Source organism: Acinonyx jubatus, chromosome B2 (assembly GCF_027475565.1).
Source record: "Acinonyx jubatus isolate Ajub_Pintada_27869175 chromosome B2, VMU_Ajub_asm_v1.0, whole genome shotgun sequence".
Lineage (NCBI taxonomy): Eukaryota > Metazoa > Chordata > Mammalia > Carnivora > Felidae > Acinonyx > Acinonyx jubatus.
The window spans coordinates 6,122,403-6,140,522 of record NC_069385.1 but is presented as its reverse complement, the minus strand read 5'-3'; the positions used below and the strand labels follow the sequence as shown (position 1 = coordinate 6,140,522).

At 38.7% G+C, this 18,120-nt stretch overlaps 1 protein-coding gene across 2 annotated transcripts in view; it reads right to left on the bottom strand.

Annotated features, from left to right (window-relative positions):
• Positions 1-18,120, bottom strand: part of PRKN (parkin RBR E3 ubiquitin protein ligase) — a 1,330,206-nt gene that overhangs the window by 1,279,571 nt on the left and 32,515 nt on the right. The gene's annotated exons all lie outside the window — the stretch shown is intronic.

Below are 18,120 nucleotides of genomic sequence, written 5' to 3'. Positions count from 1 at the left end.
AAGTGTTTACAAATTAACTTGTAAACACTGGATGACGGTGACTAAACCGATCCTACCATTAAATGCCTTTGAGGCAGGAACCATGTGTGACCTTCATGCCCTTGTAGATATCACAGTAAAAGTGAATGCCAGAGGAATGGGGACATGAAAGAGAAGTCAGAGTGCGCCCCGATAGGGAAAGTGGTATTGGAAAGCCACTTCAAACAGACTCGACGGCAGGAATGAAGAAACTGGGTCTTGGGAGTAAACACGACTCAGGTAGTGGTTGAAGATGAGTGATGTGATGATGGGGTACAAGTGATGTTGGGGTCAATTTTTGAAGGATCTCGTGTGGAAGGCACGCTATTCGGAATTCATCAGATAAGCAAAGAGAATCAACTTGGGCCAATAATGACATCAGGGTTCTAGATACTAGAATTATTACAGAAGACAGATTGGGTTTAGAGAATAGGGGGAGAGACTAGAGGCTAAAGCACAAATAAAGAAGTCATCACAACAATCTCGGGCAGCAAAGGATACTGGGTAGAACACAACAGGACAATGGGGCTGGACAGAAGAAAACAGACACAAGAAATACCGTGGAGGCATAATGAAAAGAATTGATATATAGGACAAAAAGGGTTTCATAGTTTTGATCCTATATGGCTATGGCAGTGATAAAATAAATTAAAGGAGGTAACACAAGGGAAGGCAATTTGGGTTGGCAGAGAAAGGAAAGCTTATTTTTAAATACACTGAATTTGAGGTAGCTCTGGAATACAAGGGGGTGATGTTCCACAGAAAAATGGAAAGAAGGCACCAGAGCTCAGAAGGTAGATTTTGGAAGTACTCAACATGTAGGATTGGGTGAAAAATCTCATGCAGACAGCGTTTAAAGTCAGAAGGGAACCACTAAAAAGTATAAAATACCTAAAATGAAAACTGAGCAGGACCAACTTGTAGAGAGCGACAAGCTCCAGTAGGGATAGATGGAAAACAGCTCAATAAGTAGAGAGATATTACGTGTCTGTGTGGGAAGAATAACTTGGTTAAAGTCATCCATTCTCTAATTAAAACTGTAGACTTAATGCAATCCTAATAAAATCTGCAATATAATTTGGAGAAGCTTAATGAAGCTATTCTAAAATCATCTGGAATGAGTATCTGAGAATAACTGTTTTTAAAAGAGGAAGAAACAAAGGAAAACCCGACTGAGCAAGACATTAAAACATATTACAGAAGCATACGATATACTGACCCATCAACACAAAGATTACTGGATTAGAAAGTCCAGAAATAGACACAAGGACATGTAATTTTTTAAATTAAGAAAACCTGGAATTTCAAATCAGCAAGGGAAGAGATAACTGAATGAGAAGCAACACATAAGAAAAGTTCTTCTGAATTGGGCTGGGGAGGATAGAGGGGGTCTGAGCTTTTCCGACATGGAGAGGAAGATGGCAGGAACAGAAATAACAAAAGGCAATGTTCGCTTACTGACAAGTTACAGAAGTCAGGGAGTTGTGGATTCTAGTGAATGTTTAATGTGGGAAGAACCAAAACATGAAACCACTGCCTGTAACGAAATGAAGCCTTTATAAAGGAAATGTCAAGAAGGATTATTTGACTCCGATGACAGCGACAGCTCTGGAGAAGAGTCTTGATGAGGTATGGTATCTGACTTCCCGGAAATGAAGGAACAGCAGAGGTTAAAAAAAAAAAAAAAAAACACTTTATTGTCAGAGAGTGGGCTTGCCAAGTTTAAGATTTCTTAGTTGTCAGTTCTGAGAAATGGCATAATAAATCAGACTGCAGCAGTAGAAATGTCTGGCCAGGATTTTGACAGGTCAGTAATGTAGGCTCTGAAGTTCCCAAGGAAGTGCCCGGGAATCAAGACAGAGAAAGGATGGCCAGTGAGGAAATAAAGCCTTGCAGTACTGTGGAGGATGGGCCTCATGATAAATAGATGAAAAGAAAGGAAAGGAGGCGACTTAAATATATTTTGAGCTTTGACTAAGGTAGAAAGCCCCTGACAACCAGATTGTGAGGCAGATGTGTAATTCATCCTTCCACAGCAGCTATAGCACACAGTATACATTTCGTAAAAGAAGACTTGAGAGTCAGTGAATGCTGTAGAGCGTGTTGGAAGAAATACTGAAAACCCGAAGCCAACCCCATGACCTGACGGCTGGCTGAGAGATAAGGCCGAATGAACAGCAGCCACATGAGAGCACACAGATGTTAGCACTGTCACCAAAAGAAAGTCGGGCTCAGTCAAAGAGGAGAGGCAGAAATGCTTCCTTTTGAAGCCGGTCAATGGGAGAGGGACAGTTCAAGGACAGCAACAGTTGAGGCTTTCCTTTGCACCTTTGGAATGAAGTTATTTCATTATCTCTGCAAAGGTTCACTTCTAGTTACTCCGTTGGTTGTGGCCATTCCAGCCTCTAAACATGGGCACTGGGGAGAATGAAAGCAACAAACAAAAATACTGTCTGTGCCTGAAACTGTCAGAAAAGTCAACATTTTGGAAATGGTGGGCTTGGCAGACTCTCAGTATCTTTGTAGAGCAGCGAAAAAGAAATACTTAACAATCACTGTTTATTTCTGAATTTCATAGTTTGTTCTCTCAACTACACTGGTCTGGAACTCTGTCTGCCAGCATTGAGGGTATTCAGACTCATATGACTGATTTAAACTAGGAAGGCAGTGTGGCAATTCCTGTGTGAAAAGCAATTGTCAGGCAGTCCCGCCTTTGCACCTGCATCAACTCAGGAAGTACTGAGTGGCTTGCAAATTTCTTTGAAAAGGGGCTTATCTAGATACCTGGGTAAACAGATTAAAAGGACTATATATTGTTAAAGGCTTTATGAAGAGGTATAATAGGCATACATTAAACAGCACATATTTAAACTATACAATTTGCTATCTTTGGGCATAGGTAGGTACTCATGAAATCATTACCACAATTGAGATAATAAGTAAATCTTCCCCCCAAAAATCCTCCTGCCCCTTTGTAATCCCTCTCTCTGCTCCCCTCCCAGACCTGCTCTCCTCCCCTCTCCCCTGTCCCCAGGCACCACTCATTTGTTCTCTGTCTCTATAGATTAGTTTGTATTGGGGGGGGGGGGGAGTTTTTATAAATAAAATTATATAGTTTATATTCTTTTTTTTTAGACTTTCACCTTTAATACAGCATTTGCCTTTATCCAGTGAAGCTTATTCAGAGCTACAATCTTTTTCATACATTTGAAAAGAGGATTTTTAAAAAATCTGCACATTTATGGGGTGCCTGGGTGTCTCAGTTGGTTAAGCCTCCGACTTTGGCTCAGGTCACGATCTCACAGTTTGTGGGTTTGTTTGCTGACAGCTCGGAGCCTGGAGCCTGCTTCAGATTCTGTCTTCCGCTCTCTGCCTGTCCCCCCACTCGCACTCTGTCTCTCTCTCTCTCAAAAATAAGTAAACATTAAAAAAATTATTTAAAAATTTGCACATTTACAAACAAGTTTTCTTCATGGAAATCGCACATTAGAAAATTAAAGTCAGATATTTAGTTAACCACAAATGTCCACTACTTTGTATAATTTGGGACACATTATACTCTTTTCTCTGTTTTTTTTTTCCTTCCACATAATGATTTTGGAAGTGAATCATGTTGTTGCATGTATTAAGAGTTCACTCCTTTGTAATTGTTGAATAGTATTCAATGTACAGATATACCAAAATGTGTTTATCCATCTACCTGTTGATGGTTATTAGGATTATTTTCAGTTTTTACCTATTATAAATAAAGCTTCTATAGACATTTGTGTGCAAGTCCTCACATGGACATATGCTTTCATTTTTCTCAGGTAAATGTCTAGGAATGGAATGGCTAGATCTCGTATAGTAATTGTATTTTTAACTATTTAGGAATATGCCACATTGCTTTTTTCCAAAGTGGTTTTCCCATTTCCATTTCCACCTGTTGTGTATGAGATTTCCAACTGTTCCACGTCCTCACCAATACTTAGTACAACCAGTCTCTTGAATTTCACGCATCCTAGTAACTATTTGATGGCATCTCACTGCAGCTTGGTTTTCTCCCTAACAACTAATAATGTTGGGCCTCTTTTCTTGTGCTTACTTGCTATGTGGGTATCACCTTTGGTGAAATATATGTTCAAATCATTTACCTATGTTTTATTTGGTTTTCTTATTTATTGAGTTTTGAGAGTTCTTTATATATTCTAAATATAACTTCATTATCAGATAAATGATCTGCAAATACGTTTTCTCCCCCCCGGTCTTGCCTTGTCTTTTCTTTCTCTTAACAGTGTCTTTTGAAGAGCAGAAGTTCTTATTGTTGATGAAGTTCTGTTTGTTATTATTTTTTTCCCGTTATGGATCATGCATTGGTGTTGCACCTAAGAAATCTGCCTGTTTCAAGGTCACCAAGAGTGCCTTCTCTGTTCTCTAGAACTTTTACAGTTTTAAGTTTTACATTTAGGTATATGATCCATTTTTAAATTATTATACATGGTGTGAGGTACAGATTGAGGTTAAATAACTATTTTGTGTCTGAAGGTGATCTTAAAAGATCTTCCAATCTGACTCTGCTTTGTAGATGTTACCTACATTATCAGAAAGTGACACAACTGATGTGTCTAAAAATATATACTGATGAAGCAGATTTGAGAACTAAATTCTTATCTGAAGACTGAATCTAAAGCCTATAATATCACCTTTATGTCCTCAGGGTAGCCTGGTTACAAAAAAAAAAAAAAAAAAAAAATCCTGCAAGTGCAACACACATTGATCTGAAAAGTGACTTACATGGTTATATTATCTATCCCCAGAGTGTAGGTATAAAAATATACATAATAAAAAGTAAAAAAGAAAAGTTTATTGAAAAAAAAAGATTTTTTTAAAGTATGTCTCACCTGAAAGAAGTAAGTAACCACACTTCTTGATGAAATAGCAGCATCAGTGTCTCAACCATCCCAGGAGACAGTCTGGGACAGACCTTGACTGATACGTTTTTAATGCTTCCTTTTTCAAAAGGGCAAGTGCTCGGCTCCAGTGTCAATATCAAGCAGGCAAGAACTATGGCGTAAGAGTTACGCTCCCAGATTGAACTGCTTGTTTCGCCTGTGACTCAGGAAGCCTCAAAAACGATGGTTCTGAGTTGGAACATGCTCGTGAGGTCAGAGCCATGAGTTAAGGCCTTGAGCTCAGCAGTCAGAGAGTCTACACTTTAAATCCTCCCTTGCGGCAACTTCCTAGGCCACTGAGTATATTTCTTCCTCAGTGTTGATGTTAAAATATCACTGCCATCTAGATTTTATCTTTCTCGTTTCTGATCCTATCTCCTTTCATATTAAAATATTATTTTTTGGTTTCCCAAAATTATCATATTCATACAAGTAGCTTTCTCTTTTCTTCTTTAAATGGTATTATGACAAATACAAGTTATTATTAAAAAGTAGGTAAAATATAGGAAATCTCTAATTTGGCATCTTCACGTTTTTGAGCATTTCCAAAAAATAGTTAAGATTCTACTTTGCTTAACAGCACAAAACAGCACATGAGACTCTCTTATTTCCTTTTCTTCCATCAAGAAAATAATACAAAATAGAAGAAAAAGTAATATATCAGAAAACAATGCATAACTTTACCAAGGACAAATTCTCTTTTAAATTTCTAACTCTTCAAGTTAAAAGATAACTATAACTCAGGAAAGTGTTATCATGAAATAAAATTGCCATGACAGAAATATAAAAAATAAATAAATAAACTTAAAAGCTCCATTGGACGCCCAGTGTTGATACTGGGTGTATTTTTATCTGTGACGATACTTCAGAAATATAATCTGACTGTACATGTACATCAGCCTTAAAATGTTTGTAGCCTTTGACCTATTAAATTCCATTTCTCTGAATCTACTGAAATTCTCAAAAAGTAATCCTAGATTTGAAAAAAAAGCTTCACACACAAAGATGCACACAGCAGTATGATGTATAATAGCAACATACTGAGAGACATCCCAGCTATCCAAAAACAGGGAGTTGGTTAAGTAAAATACGATACATTCGTTTGGTGAATCATTATGCAGGTATTAAATTACATTTGCAAACAAAATGTGATAACCCTGCAATATTAAACAAAATTTCCAGATAAACAACAGTACAAAGATAATTACAGTTTTGTTAAAACAACTTGTAGAATCAAAACCACTGTGAAGAAATCCACTATCACTAAAAACTTGAAAAATAGTTTTACTGGGGCAATGAGAGTACAAGAATTTTTATTTTTATTTTACTTTCTTACATTCTGTAAGTGTTATTAACAAGCATATATTATTTTAAAATGTAAAATACTTGCTATTTTTAAGAGGAGAGCCAGGAAATATAAATCTGTTCATGCTTCGCCAACAGTGAAGGAGACGAACCAGTCTTATGCTAGGCCAGTGCTGTCCAGAACAGCAGACAACTATTTAAATTTAAATTAATTAAAATGAAATAAAACTAAAAACTTAGTTCCTCCACCACACCTAATACAAGTCTTCAATAGTTGTATACAGCTAGTGGCTACTGTATAACAGCAGAGAGAACATTTCCATCAACCCAGAAAATTCTACTGGAAAGGGCCGCTCTAGATAATTGGCACAAATTCTTGGAGGACAAAAACCCCACAGAGAGGAGGGAGATCCATGAGTTGGTCTATGCTGAACCAGCAACTATTTTACAGGATAGAATACACTCTACAAATGAGTGGCTCTGGGACTCCTGGGTGGCTCAGTGGGTTTAGCCTCGGACTTCAGCTCAGGCCATGATCTCACAGTTTGTGGGTTCGATCCCCGTGTCAGGCTCTGTGCTAACAGCTCAGAGCCTGGAGCCTGCTTCGGATTCTGTGTCTCATTCTCTCTCTGCCCCTCCCCCACTTGTTCTCTGTCTCTCTCTGTCTCTCAAAAATAAATAAATGCAAAAAAAAAAAGAATTAAAACAAAACAGATGAGTGGCTCTGGGTCAGTAGCAAACTATCGACCATTATCTTATGTATTTTAACTAGTTTCCTGGGATGTCATTTCTGATAGCTAATGAATTCGCACAAACAGCATGTCTCTTAGAGGTTTAGAGACTTGAAAAATCTAGAACTCATGCTACAATGGAACAGTTCCACAAACAGGCAGCCTTCTCAGAGAGTAAATAAATGTGTCTTTGTACTGTAAACAGCTCATCTCGGAGAGGCAGAAACACAGGAAAGAGAAAGAGAATTTTGGCAATAATATTTTTCAAACATTTTTCCTTTTAAGAATTTCTAGAAAAGGAGGCAAAAATGAAGAAATTCTTCCAAAAACCAGTACCACTTTGTAGTATTGAAATCACTTAAGTAGATACATATTTAATAGTGGAAAAACATACATCTTTCTTTGAGAAAGTAGTCTAAAAGCAGTAAGAATACAATTCACTGCTCATCATTAATGCAAGTTTTGTCTACTGCAATATTTCATGTAGCTGCTAGTTCATTCCATATTACACATTTCCCATTAGAATGTTTATTTAATTTTCTTGATTTACCCTCATCATTGTATAAAGATGTTCCAATCAATTTTAAATTAATAGGCTGCCTTCATTTCAAATATGCAGACTGCATTTTACTGACATATTGTGAACACTACAAAAGGCTGATTATCTTTGCTGGAGTACGCCAAGATCCTCTGATTTTTCAGCATTTTCTACCCTTGAGATTTAAAACTCAACTCTTTGGCCAAGAAAATCAAGGCAGCATAAACTACAACTATTAAGACTTAAGTTGCATTTAAAGTGTTTTAATTCCCCACAGCTTTCTATACAATTCAGAAATCATGTATATTTTTAAAGGTTACTAAATGTTCCTTAGAGGTGGGAATTTTATCCCCACAGCAATTTATATCAGTGAATAATCCTTAAAGTGTAAGTGAAATGATTGCCTTTAAAATGTGTCTATTAAGGGAGTCGGCATAGTCAAGAAAAAAAATAACAGCATTTGGAGTCAGAAGGCTTGGATTTGATTACTCTGTTGAGTCTTTAACCTGATTCCTTATCAGTAAAATGGGGCTAGTGGAAAGGCATAATTCAGAGGGGATGGTTGTGGTGGTGATACAGGGCATCACACAAGGGGCAGGTTATTTATTTTAAATTCTGGTCAATGTTAATTAGGTAAATTATTTAAAACAAAAACACACAAAAATGGCTGTGATTAAAAAACAAAACCAAGAAAATAAGTATTCCTTTGAACCAAATATGCCATTAAATAGATCTTTCTGGGACTCTTAAAATGTAACTTAAAAATAAACATGTTTATAAAATAAACTTAAAAAGATCTGCAAGTTATGTAAATTGCCTCTGTCCTAATTGTTAAGTCGGCAGGTTCTGACATCCTTCTGCCTACATTCAAATCAGCCCCACCACTGACCAGCTGTGGACCTGGGACAACTCACACTTCTGAACATTAATGCTTACCCGTGGAATGAAGGGGATGACACCAGCTTCATAGTGCTGTTGTGACAGCTAACTTACAATGCTATGAAGATACCGCACAGAAAATGTGTATGTGAAGGATCAATAAATGTCTACAGTAATCTTCACAGCACGGTTGGTCCTGAACACTGTGTTGGCACGTCCTCTGGCGTCTCTTCTTATAAGGGCACTAATCCCACCAATGAGGGCCCCACCCACATGACCTCAACTAACCGAATCACCTCCCAAAGGCCCATTACACTAGGGGGTTAGGACTTCCACAGATGAATCTGGGCTCAGTGGGACCCCATTCAGGGTAAAGCAGCAACTGACAATGGATTGGTACTGAAAACGGGCAGTACAGGGCAACTGTTTCCTAACCCTGACCAGCCAGAGCTAATTTACCTTTGTAAAAATAGGATAAACAGAAAAGAAGGGTTTAGACTACATTTCTGAGAACAAGGTGGGAGGAATAGACAAACATCTACGCGTCTTTTCTGGGGGAAGAGCTGCCTTCTACTTTTTCTTTGTGGGAAAGAGATGAGATGACGCTGGATAAATTTAAGGTAATGTTCATGTATTGTCATCATTCTTTTTAACGTAGTCATCATACTGCAGAGGCTATCTATCCTAAAATGATGAAAAAGTAATCACACTGTTGATTATGAACAATCTATATGAAATACAAAAAAATTAACCTTCTGAGAAATTATAACAATTTGTTATTGAAGACACGTATGCAAATTTTTCCACCTGTATAATTTTTTTTTATATAGGCTGAACTTAGCAGGGATCTCTAATTATCAGAACAGTGGGATGGCTTAACAAGGGTGTTGCTGGCCCACAAAGGCAATTTGATTCTCAGCATGACTGCGAGAATGACAATTTACAACCTCCAGCAACACGTAACTAGGAATATTAAGGTCTTATTAATTTATACAATGGAACGCACATCTCTCCTAGATTAGAACAACAGAAAAGGAACATCTTGAGGACCCTTATATCAATACTACACTTATTATATGGTGCTGAATTTGGAATACAAACACCATGTTGGATTCTAACAGTTATGAGGCACTTGAGACATACCTGTGATCAAGGTATCTGTTATAATCATGCTGTTCAAACCAGAAAAGTATTTCACTTAAATAAGCAGCCTGAATTAAAAATGAAGTCACAAGGTAAATACCTGAGTTAAAAATTGTACTTGCTGCTTTATAGATGGATAAATTTCATAGACAAAATGTTAACTGAAAGAAACCAGACATAAAAGAAAATACAATGTGCAATTCCATTTATATGAAGTTCAAGAACAGGCAAAACTAACCTTCGGGGATAGATGTCAGATGGCAGTTAATTTTAGTGGGGGTATTGATTGGGAGAGTACACGAGGGAGCCTTCAGGACTGTTAGAAATATTCTTCATCTTAATCCGAGTGGTGATAACAGGGATGTATGTATATAGAAAAACTCCTTGAGCTCTACACATAAGATATGTGCATTTCACTGCCTGTATGATATACCTCAATTAAAATGAAAAAAAATAGATCTATAGTATAACTAATAAAAATGAATAATAGATCCATAGCACTAGAAGACTACCTAATAAATACACAATAGTGTTATCTTAGGTAAAACGAAATTTCCCACTGTAACTTGAATAAGTTCCAAGCGTGCACGCACTTAGGATGTTTTAAAACCCATCTCCTTCCAGCACAGCATTACACACTTTACATTTCAATGTGGCTACAAGTCCTAACCCTCCTGCCACGTAAGCCAGGCTATTGATAAAACAATTGCTGCCCCTGTAAAGACTTTTATTTGCTCTCATTGCCTATCAGCTTAATACAAAGAAGAAAATATACTTGAAAGGGATCAAGTTCTATAAACAAGACTAAATGATTATGGAGCAGGCATCTTTATAATTGTGTTTTTACCTTTTTTCCCCCCGAGTTGTTTCTCAAGGAGTACAGCTGAAATTGAACCATAAAGCTTAGCCTGACAGAAAGGCATTAGCTTACCCCACTAAACCACAAAGATAGGAGAGACAGTTATTTATGAAGAAACACTGTTTGCTATTATCCTTCTGAGATTCTACAAAAGGGCTAAATATTGATGCATTTCCAAGTCACCTTTCCCCCACTTTTGTATTAACAAGCAGGCGTATGTTTTAGATGCTCCTAATTTGTCAAGATCAGGTGAGCAGAACTGTTGTACAGAGCACACTGTTCTCATTCCTACAAGGGCTCTGTAACCCTGCAGGTTATTAATAATTCATGGGTCTTTCTTAGTTCACAACAGGGGCATTACTCAGAGGGCATCACTCTTATTGAAAGAAGTTAACGGCAATGGGCAGACAAACAACACACAAGTCAAACAAGAAGAAGTCCCCTATGAATCTGTGGACACTTAAGACTTGTTAAAGAGCTCCAATTACTATAGCTCCCCTATCCCTGACAAAAAAAAAAAAAGTGCCCAGCATTCTTCACCTATATTTATACTGCCTATTGGATTGAATCTACCATTTTTAGAATTATATAAGTTGTATTAACACCGCAATTCTTTTAAAATCATTCCACTGTATGTTGGAATAGCCAATGCTACTGGGTGTGCTTATGTTCTCTGTTTATTGGATTAGTTTCTACAAACTCACCTTTTTGGCAAGAATATGACATCCACCATAACACTGGAACTTTGGGGTTCCGAGTTATTTATTCATCAAGGAAATGCATGGAGGATCCCAATATCTTTATGATTGAAAACAAACAAGTCTCCAGGAAAAAGAACCATCTTTTATGGTCTTCCTCAATATGTTTAGTCCCCTGGGTAAAATGTAGACCCATACTCTATAAAATCCATCTAAAATAAAAGGAGTTATGGTCTCTGAAGCCTAAACGGAGAATCAGGGTAGAGTTTAAGATAGTAGAACATGGCAAACCCATGGCCTGTGACTGAATGTCCAGCTCGAAGTCATCTCAAAAAAAAAAAAAAAAAAACAGAGAAAAATATTGCTATGCCTAATATGCATATGGGGTGTGGTCACAGACTTCAGACCCATGGCAAAAATCAGAAGATGACTCAGAATAGGATGTATTTCTTTTTCTATGTACAAGACATTCTTGCTGATTAAATCAGCATATTCTTAAAGATGTATTTGAGGAAATATTGATCTTATTTAGAATGTAATACAAATTAAGTTTCAAGAAAAGTGTGAACTTTCTGAATATCAGTAAAAAGCAACCTTGCTCTAGCTAAAAATAATAATACCTGAAATTTACTGAGCACTTACTCTGTGCCAGATACCAATCAAAGCACTTTGCATATAGTAACACATTTATACTGCTCACAACAACTCTAGGTACTATCATTTCCTCCATTTCACAGATAGGAAAACCAAGCAGATGCAGAATGGTTAAGTAATTTGAGCACAGACACACAGCCAGCGAATACTGAGGCTGCCATTCAAACTTAAGCCATCCCTCCGCAGAGCCCGCACTCCCACACCGATGCTCCGTGCCTCTCTACCAGTGTGCTCCATGGGAAAGCATCATCAAGGAAAAGAAGTGCCTTCTACTCATCAGCAAGATGGAATCAATTTGGGGTAGGACACCTTACATGGATTCTGTACAAAATAAATAGAAATTCGCCTCCACAATCGCTACATAAACGACAAGCTGCCCAGCGATGAGCAGAGGAGTTCCAAGGACTGACAAAGAAAAGGTTTTAGACAAGCTGTGAGTGAGGACAATCCTTGGTAATAAAAAATAATGGATATCAGATCAAATTGGGAAAAAACTGATCCTACAACCATATTCTGTTTTCATCCCTTACGTGAAATTGACATCTTTGGAGTATGTGGCTCCTTAAGTTTCTAACTACGTCCAATCAGATGTTCATCTTTATTTCTTCTTTTACTAGTGAAATGCTCCAAGACAGACTAAGTATAGAAATCAAGGGATCTTTGAAAAACCCTTGTTTTGTTTTGTTTTATTGATAATTACAGGTTTTAAATTCTACTGATTTGATGGGTACAGAATAAAATTAAAAGACTTCTCTCTTAGCACTGAATGTTAAGCCTTCATATTGCCAGGAATAATTTTGGTCATGAAGGATACGATGTCCTGAAAAAGTGAATCTTCAGTAGCAATAGTGTAATCACTTACCTGGGGTATGTCCTTCCTATTGACTTCTTTCAGAATAAACAGAACTTTACCAGAATCAAAGTGAGTGCATTATTTATTCTCCATATGTGATAAGCAATAGATTACAAGTAAGGAATCTTTTCACAAATACACAAAAAGCTTCTTTCAGTAAAAGCTTTTACTATATCTAAAGATACAGTTATAAATGTAAAGCTAGAGCATTTCAATCAGGTAATTATAAAAGTATTTTTCTCAATTTACACACACTTAAAATAAATATGAAATACTGCAGCACCAAGTACTTTATTTTTCTCAGGGAATTAAAACTACATGTGACTATCTCATAATAGGGACTGCTATACAGCATGTTGCATAACGGATTAGTGCCAGAAAATGTCAACTTCTTGCATAATTTCAGGAGAATGTCCCAAAGAAAATAAAAAGTGTAGCCTCAAGATTTCAAGATCATAATTGTCAATATGATTAAATGCAGTGTTCCTCCAAACAGTTATCCTATTAGATAACCCAAGAAAAAAGGTTTTACAGTTAAAGAAGTTCGGATAACACTTGAAGAATCAAAAAATGCTTTATCTTATTAAAGGTTCTGAGAAGTCCTGCTTTAAAAAATAATAAAAAGTTAATTCTCTTAAACCCATATTTCTCAAGCTCATTTGACCCATAGCCTTTATAACCTCGTTATCAAACCATTAAAAGTTCTAGAAACTAGTGATTCACTGAACACATTTGGAGAAACACATTTAGTGTTTTCCACTTAATAAAGTACTTCTACATGCATTATTCTCATTTAAGTCTTAACTTAAAACAATATTTACCAGGAAAAAAGTTCCGCCAAATTACCGACAAGAAATGAACCCCACCTATATCACTATCATCAATGCCACTGATAAGTAATGGGAAGGAAGGTAGCCCTATGTCCCTGAAGCAGCAGTACTCTTGGGTATCCTGACACGGGAAAGACAAATAGGTCATGCAAAGACTTTGGACATTCCCCATTTTCTACTGCTATATCCCCTCCTTGCTGGGCTCTTAAGTACATAGGTAGCAGCATTTTCATGAAAGGCCACGTGCACCTATACAAATAACAAAAATCTACTACTTTTCAGAGGTAGGTAAGTTACTGAGAGGGTTATGAATACCTACTCAGAGATCGTTGTGGCTGTTTCAATTTAAGCCATTTTCTTTGCTCCGGCTATAAACGCATTAACAGATTCTATACAGAAATCACATTAGTGGGGACTGACAGCTGTAGGGGAGATGTGTACAACCACTTACTGGCAAACGTCAGGCGTGAGGACGGGGAGACTGGACACAGACACCGGGCAAACAGACAGACAGAGCTTACACATCTAAACCAGTAGCCTTCAGAGTTGTTTTTCTTCCTTTTTGTTTTTATCAGAAAACACAGTGAGAGGTATATTGTGCACCACAACACGAAAAACACATATACGTTCTCAAGTATTTACGTGAAACTACAATTTCATGAAACCATACGGACCTTCCTAGATGAGTTCTTTCCTTGCTATTCTATTCCATTAAAAAAACAAAACGCAAAAAACTAGACATAACTTGCTGAATTAGTTTCTTGCACCACCATGAGCTCACTAGTCATACTTTGTACAGCTCTGATTCTGAAGGACTCAGAATACCCAGCAGCAGAGAAATCAGTAACACCCCCTAAGACAGAGACAAGCTGTCTTCTGGCTCCCATCACCTGCTGCAAATGGTGCCTTCATCCAAGTGGGGTCACATGAAACCTCAGGAATCAGGGCAGTGTCTACTGGCTCAGACCTAAAGACTGAACCCTCTCTGCAGGCAATCTCATCCGAATATGTTCCAGGAGCTTCCTTACCTCAGGACCAGTGCCACATCCTGTGATTGTGGAGTTACATGTTGCACGACATGCAGGGGACAGTATATCCAGACACAAACATACTCTAGCGCATTGAAGACAGAAGAGGAAATCCAGGACTGGAAACTGTTCCAGAGAAGCCTGTCCTCCCTCTCCTTTCTTCCACCCCACTCCTCCCCAACCCGTTTTCACTAACACATCAGGGACAGTCTCGTTTATGTCCTGCCCCTGCTTGTACCTGCCACCACAGGAAGCTCAGGATTCGGCTGACTCTTCATTCTCCAGGCTCTGATTCAGTGAGGTGAGGCTCGCTCTCACTCCGTATTTGCTAACCCCCTTTCTGGTTTTTATTTTTCTCCACAATACTATCAGTAGCTACCATGTTGTATATTTTACTATCTGATCCTATAAGCTCATTGAGGGAAGGGATTTGTCTTTGTTTCATTCACTTATATCGGTGCTTAGCACATTGCAGGCACAGAGTAAATATGTGTTGAAAGAGAAAGAGAGAGAGGTGGGAGAGAATAAGAGAGAGAGAGAGAGAGAGAGAAAGAAAGCAAAGGACGAAGAAGAAACAAAGAGAGAGCTAATGTACCATCTTCAATCCCCTTAAACTTGTAACACTTGGTCTGAGCACTAACCTGAACTCTATTTCTACAGAATCAGAACAGGCATTGGTTTCCCAGAAATCTCCAGAAGCCATGCTAACAATCCCTCAGCCAAGCTATAAGGCCCACCCTGCAGAGAACTACGGTTTCGGTTAAGTTTGGGAATTCCTTAACCTTGCCCCCTCCCCACTTCAGCGGATTATAATCCTGAATACAGCAGGATTATATTTCTGTAAGAAATGTTTGTTGCTTACAAAACAGAAGCAGCCAAGCCAAGATGGAAAATGCAAAGGAAAACTGAAGAAAATGAGATAATGCCATGAAAAAGAGAAGAAACCTAATTTATGGAAATGGCATTCTTTTGGAATAAAATTACAAAATATTAGAGAAGGAAGAAACCTCAGACATGCTGTACATCGTCATTCCTCCTCACTTTACAAAACAGAAAACCGAGGCCTAGAGATTCACAAATAGCTAATAACACTGAAATGAGCACCTGTACAGACATTCTGAGGGATTCTTCCTCAAAGGCACCAGTGAGGGGCAATGAAAGTACTCGCTCTGTCATCATCTTGAGAAGATAAAGGTTGCTAAACGATGTTTGCTCTGCTCCTTGACCCTATCTTCCACTGCAACATCACTACAACCCCCTGCTCTGCCCCACCCCGATTCTGGCTTCAGGTAGAGAGCAGAGAAGGATCCAAGTGCTCAGCTTAGGAACCTGAGTGTCCAGTTATGGAGATTTTATTGTTACTGGTTTCCTGGCACCAGAAGTCCAGACCGAGTCTACAAACTCTATTGCATAGGCCCTTATGCCTGGGACTCTGATTCCAACTATAGTCTGAGCCATGAGCCATGTGCCTGTGTATCTCATTTCCCAGGTTTCTACCCCTTTATGATCACTGATCTTTGTTTTCAAGACCTCATCCAGACAGCCCAACGTGGATTTCACTGCCCTGTGTGTTAGCATGGATGTGTGCTGTGCTGTGTAACTTAGCAGACCTGGGGTGTCCGAATACCATATACTCCTAAATAAAGGACTGGTCCTTTACTTGCTCCTGGGACATAACCTCTAAGCTCTTGGAATATCTAAGTGTCGTTTCATACCTGAAGCCTTCAGACGCACCACACAGTTTATGCTAACAATGTGATTTATGGTAAACATTCATTTTTGTTCACCTGGGGCCTGGACCACACTATTAGTTTGACCTCTGGAGGGCCTGGAGATCGAGTAACTAAGGTCAGCCATGCGGAAGGCCCCTGTCTACAAAATTCCTGGACACCAGGCTTACAACAATCCACACATGTCACACATCCTTGCTGGGAAAATTAAGCACCGTCCACAACCCCCCCTGGGAGAAGACAAGTGGAAGCCTGCATATGGTGTCATCTGTACTCTGCCATATCTTCCTCTTACCTTTGTCCTTTTAATCTCTTTATCACTGCAATAAACCATAACTGTGAGTATAACAGCTTTTCTGAGTTGCATGAGTACTTTAGGCAAATAATTAAAACTGAGGGTGGTCGTGGGGCACCTGGGTGGTTCGGTTAAGCATCCAACTCTTATTTTTGGCTCAGGTTACGATCTCACAGTTCATGGGATCCAGTCAAGCATTGGACTCTGTGCTAGAGCCTGCTTGAGATTCTGTCTCTTCTTCTCCCTGCCCCTCCCCTGCTTGGCGCGCTCTCTCTTTCTCTCTCTCTCTCTCTCTCTCTCTCCCTCTCCCTCTCCCTCCCTCCCTCAAAATAAATAAATAAACTTAAAGGGTGGTCTTGGAGACTCCAGGCATGGACAAGACTCTCTTTCCCCACAATATCTGCATGTGCCTTGTTATCCAATTCCTCGGCCGTGCCCACCCTCTTAATTATAGGAACCAATGTAAAATGAATGAATGAGACTGACCAAGGGCAAACTAGATCATTTTCAGCTTATTTACCTGATGACTATGTTTCAGGTAAGAGGTTGTGCCTCATAATTAAACCCTGTAAGATTTATGTGCCCACAGGTGGTGCCTAGAGCAGCCATCTTGCTTTTTTTCCTGACCCATCTTGTCTCATTCATCGCCTTACAACATCTGCCACTACAGCTGCATCCTCAGTAGAGATAACGTGCTGATCCATCCAAACATTCATCACAAAGGTGTAAGAATCAAGAAGGCACGTTGTTAGTTCCGCTTTTGGGAAGGAAGGATACTGAGAGTTTAATCTTCAGGTTTTCCTCTTAATATGGTTTTAGGTTGACATTGAGCAGCTCTACGAAGAGCTGTCCGAAACAGATGTGAGGGGTAGAGCAGCACTGGATGCAACTACCATCTCTCTGATGGTCTCTTCCCCAAATGTATTAAAGGGATTCAACTTGGAAAAGGAGAATTATCCAACCATTAGATCTCACTCCTCTATCACCAAAATATAAGAAGCCAATAGCTGTTTTTGCTTCTAAGCAACTTTACTTATTGACACACAGATCCCTCAAAATATTCAAAATCACCACCTGGGATCTCAGAACTCCTGGTGCCTAATAAAGTTGAACTGCAGCTGTTTTAAAAGAGCTATTTGAAGAGGTGCACAGTGACTGAAAGAATCCAACAAGGAGCCGACACCAGGAATAAGTCAGACAATTCAAACTGCACATGGATTTTAATGATACACCTGTGGTACTGAATATACCCGCCACCTTCACCCCCTCAAGAAAATGTGTACGTTGACCTTGTGCAGCTCCAGGGATGAACACTCGAGAAACTTGGTGTTTGTGGATGTGGTAGTTCTGGGAGGCATTCCAGGCAATAGCTGTGATCAGTAGGTTAATCCTGACAGCTTCCCTCATTCTACATGCCAGAGATAAGGGTAATAATCATGGCAATCAGCAGAACAAGAGGCCTTCAGACACAGAACTAAAGAGGAAAAATAAGCATGCTTGATGCACGTGTTTCATGGTGGCCTTGGAAACCTGCCTATTTGCACAAGTGGCCCCTAGACACAAAATGAACAGATGGGTACTTCTGAGCTTCTGGAATCCCTGAAAGTTTCTCCAAATTAAATTCTATC